Here is a 4709-nt window from a genome sequence, read left to right as displayed (position 1 = left end):
TTTCTTGGACTTTTCTTTTTTTGAGACAGGGTCTTGCTATGTAGTTCAGGCTGACCTGGACTCACTATGTAGCCCAAACTGGCCTTGAACTCAAGGCAATCCTCCTGCGTCAGTCTCCCAAGTGCTGGAATTACAGGTGTTTGCCACCATGCCTGGCTTGCAGTTTTTCTTAAAAGTACAATTTTAAAATTATAATTTGCCTTGTCTCCTTCTTACCTAATTTTGTACCTCCTATCCCACCTCAAGGGGATGAAGGAAACAAGGTAGAAGACCCAGGAATTTGGCCTCGTCATGCATAAAAGAACATAATGCACTGCAGATCAATGAAAAAGGGAGGTTTAGCCAATAATGTCAGGAAAAGTAGCTTACTGCTAGGGTCAGGGGATCAGTTTAGAGCTTCTCAAAATAATTTACAGGTTATTAAAGACATACTTTAAAAATCAAATAGTAAAAATACCGTCAGAATTACAAATAAATATTGATCTGATCTTTGGTTCAAGAGGGATTTTCTAGGCTTAAATGATTCTTCCACCCCAGCCTCCAGAACAGCGAGGAATAGGCAAGTACTACCGCCCATGTGACTCTTAAAATTTTGTAATAATAAAAATTATTACATAAAATTCAAGAGCAAACTAAACCAGCTATTTGTAACAAATGTGACAAAAGGTTGCCAAGTTTGCTACACTGTTAAAAGGAATAAAGAATAAGATTACAGTATCACTAGTCTGTGAGTTCTATGAGAGAAGAAGTATAACTGTCTCTTTGGCATTTATATCCATTAGAATAATTCCCAGAACATTGTCTAAGGAATTAATACATATTGAGTGAATAGAGAAATGGCCAACTATGAAAAGGCAACTAAAAACACAGAAGAAAGGAGGGAAAATATAAATGGCTAGTAGACATGAAAAAAGTTCACAAATAATAAAAATGCACTAAAACTAAGAAATTAGGAGAGTTTGTGTGTGTGTGTGTGTGTGTGTGTGTTTGTGTTGTACACTTCACGATAGTTGCAATAAGTTAAGCAATATCACTCATTATGAAGACATGTTGAAGAGAAATTGGTAAAATCCCACTGCTGACAATGTAATTCTATACATCTAACTTGATGACCCTTTATGAAGGATAGATCTTCTAAAATCCAGGCCTCTCCAAACCTGCTTTGAAACTGTGTAACAAGGGGCCCTGGCATTCTTACAGGTGTCTCAAGTCAGCTTCAAAAGTTGGAAGAAGGTGTCCCTACTCCTGTCTCAACTACAGTTTGATTTTTATCTAATCTACATGTTAGACTCCATGTAAGAATTGTCACTTAAAGACTCCACTGAAAATATTGAAATTAGAATACTAATATACTGTAGTAGATGATTTCTTCAGTGAAAAAAACAAGGGTTATTTAAAAAAGAAAATTACTGGAGAAGTGGAGAATGATAGAATGTTACATTCCCAAGCACTGGTATCACAATGGTACTTGAAATTCCTGCTCAGGAAACATATAAATCGTTCTATAATCACTTAGCAAACAGCCAAAAGCACAGATGTAAATACTGAGAGTTTTCAGGGCCGGATGCAATAAGGAATACAAGATTGTGTTCTATGATGATCAACAGTGTTCCCTAACATGCATCAGCCTGTCATACCAGGAACCAGCTCCCATTCTGTTGTTTCAGCCATTGTTTTACTGCGGAGACTATTTACAGAAGCCGGGCCAGGTTTAAGGTTTGCTGAAAGGAAACGAGAGACTGGAAAGGCATGTGGGCACTTGGGACTGTAAGAAGCTGTCCAGGAGGCTAGGCCTGAGGGGCTCAGGGTAGGGACCACGGAGGCAGGCCCAGTGGAAAGGGGGTGGGGTGGGGGGAAGCTGCTTTTGAAGGTGCCTGAGAAGTTGAAGGCCACTGTCAGAGCCCCAGTAACAGCAGGAAATGGGTGTGAAGAAACACCCCAACCTTTCTTCCTTCCCATCCTTCGGTCTACTGAGGTGTCTCTCACTGGTGTCTCCCCTTGGTCAAACCGGCCCCTAAGGAATAGTTCCCGAGGAGGAAAGTTCCACCTCTGGAGCCTAGCAGATGGGGGATAGGACAGACAAATCCAGTGCATTAATCCATCTTCTAATAGCAAACTGTGGAGACCTCTGGTGTCCAACCGCAGATAAAATGCGTGCTAAAGGTTCATTTGCTTCTGCCAGCCAAACCAAAGGAGACCATTTAATTTTGGTGAAAAGGGAAAAGGATTCTTTCAAAGCTAGGTCCAAGGAGAAAGAGGCCCCATTTGTTCCAAATCATCATCTGACTGCATCCAGGTGTAGAAAGGTCTTTCCTAGCAGGGAGCAGACGCAGAGGGAAGCAATGAGAGACAGCTCCAGGCTTGTTTCATCACCCCTCCTGGAGCTTGGCCTCCTGGGGCCAGGATCTGCATAATCTTTTTTTGTTTACATAGGAAAGAGTGTGAGTTATGAGCTAAGCATGAGGATGTTTGGAGAAGTCGCTCATTTTTAAAAGAAAAAATAATCTAATATTTAAAGCTCTATTTGGTTGTGCCAGTTACAGAACCACTGAAGAGAAAGCAGTTGGCTCCATATGGAGGAGTGGATTCAGGGAAGATTTTCTTTCTTTCTTTCTTTCTTTCTTTCTTTTTTTTTTTTTTCCTGGTATCGGGAATCGAACTCAGGACGACCTCGCGCTAAATCCCCAGCCCCCCAGGGAAGATTTTCTTAAACTGAACACTGAGATGCTTTATTGTCCCACACACAAAGTTTCTTATATTTTTGCTAATTGAAAAATTCATGACAGCAAACACATACATTCAGCAAAGAACCATGTAATGTAATAAAACCTCATCCTACTCCCTACCCCCAGACCAGATAAACATTTTAGTGTGTTTCTCTCTTCCCAGGTCTTTCTCTATGCAGGTGTGCTCATGTTGTAACCACACATGGTTATGTTGCTTTTGATCCTAGCATAGATACTCTTGTAAAGTGCATCTTACACTTAAGAAATCATAAATACTATAGATACCATTCTGCAACATTTTAAAAACTTAAAACTTTGTAAACACTGATCTCTTTGTGTCTGATTGTAACTACTTTGTATCTGGTTGTAACTGCCAAGTACATGTTCTCAGATATTTAATTTGGTTTTTCTCTTGGTCATTAACAAATACATTGTGGTAAACTTCCCTGTAGTTTGTTCTTTGTACCTACTTCTGCCCTTGGGGGAATTCCTGGCCACTAACTACCTGGTTTCCTATGGCTGGCAAACTAGTAGTTCTTACATTTTTAGGATATTTTTAAAAAGCATGAACGTGAAAGGCAAGCAAAAGAGACAAATGTGGACTTCAAAACCTGAAGTGTCCACTAACTGGCTTTTTATAGAAAAGGTTTGTCAACGCCAATCATAGAGCAAGTCTGAGCTATAAATTCCCAGAAATGTCATTTTTTAGTCAAAGGGTGTGAACATTTTGAGACTTTTACTACATTAAGCCAGAATGTCCTCAGAATGTTGGCGCTGACATACGCCCTTCTGGGTAACCACGAGTTTGATCATCTGCCACTCTTCCTGTCCCGCGGGCTGCTGGCCCAAATCGCTAGCTCTGGGGATTATTTTATTCTCAGCCCATTTGACGATGTATCATTTTAAGTTTCCACTTCTCTTAAAAATGCCTGGCCCCTCACATTTTTCTTTCATGATTTAACTAATTTACATTTTTGTCCATTTTTTAAAAGAAAAGAATATTCTTATTTTGCTTATAAGAACTCTATTCTGTGTTATTCTCTTATCTTTCATAGATATTGCAACTTTTGGATAATTTGTACGTGTCTTTTAGTTTTATTCTATGGGCTTTTTGAAAAGAAGTTAAAAAAAAAAAATTCAACAGTATAACCTGTTGCTCCACGCTCGCTCTGACATTAAAATCAATTCACCTGTATTTTCTCCTTGCTGTCTTAAGACTTTTTAAAAAAGATTAAATATTTTAAACCTGCTCACATTTAGCATCTGAGAGAGGTTTTAAGAGGGTGGAAGGTGACATTATGTGAGTCCCATAGTCAAACTGCTGGGTTCAAATTTAGCTACACCGAGTACTACATATTTGAGTAAACTACTTAATTTGTCTAAGTCTGTTTTCTTGCTTTTACACTGGAGACAACAGTAACGCCTACCCTAGCACTTTGGTAAGAATGAACAGCTATAAAACACATCAAGCACACGTGGCACAGTGCCATTAGGAATTATTACAGCACTAAGAGATTGTTCCGGGCAAACTCGATAGCTACAAAGACAGGGAATCAGTGTTGGCTCTAAAATGGGGTGTGAAGTGGGAGGGGCGGCGTTCACATGGGGCGAGGGGGCGTGGGCCTTGAGCGCCAAGCCCAGGAGTGCGCTTTTCCAGACCAGAGACGGGAGCTGGAAGGCTTTTGACAAGCAGGCCGGAAGCGCACGGGGATGTGTGTTGGGACGTCAGGCGAGACACGGCCAAGACTGACACCCCTGCTCCCTGAGGACCCATTCCTTGCCCTGCTCAGTAATTCTGCAGTCGATCCCTCGCCTTGCTTGCAGACATCGCGTTGAAGTGACTGCTTGGCTTCGCCATCCCAGGTGCCAGCATGGGCTCCCGGATAGGCAGCAGCAGTAAGGGAAACCGAGTCCGGCTCGCGCGGGGAAGGGGACTCAGAGGGAGGGGTCTCTGCGGACCCGAGCCGGGTGGGCGCAAAGCTG

General features: G+C 41.5%; 1 protein-coding gene across 5 annotated transcripts in view; it reads left to right on the top strand.

Annotated features, from left to right (window-relative positions):
• Nucleotides 1-4709, top strand: part of Inpp1 (inositol polyphosphate-1-phosphatase) — a 29161-nt gene that overhangs the window by 2697 nt on the left and 21755 nt on the right. For 2 of the 5 annotated variants that reach the window (XM_005373304.2, XM_005373303.2), the window contains exon 1: nucleotides 4371-4589. The exons of 2 other annotated variants lie outside the window; for them this stretch is intronic. The gene's annotated coding sequence lies outside the window, so the exon portion shown is untranslated. One more of the 5 variants, XM_013512299.1, reaches the window with a different exon arrangement.

Source organism: Chinchilla lanigera, unplaced genomic scaffold (assembly GCF_000276665.1).
Source record: "Chinchilla lanigera isolate Chin_1 unplaced genomic scaffold, ChiLan1.0 scaffold00002, whole genome shotgun sequence".
NCBI lineage: Eukaryota > Metazoa > Chordata > Mammalia > Rodentia > Chinchillidae > Chinchilla > Chinchilla lanigera.
Note: the sequence above shows the minus strand (reverse complement) of the source record. Positions and strands in the feature narration are given on the sequence as shown.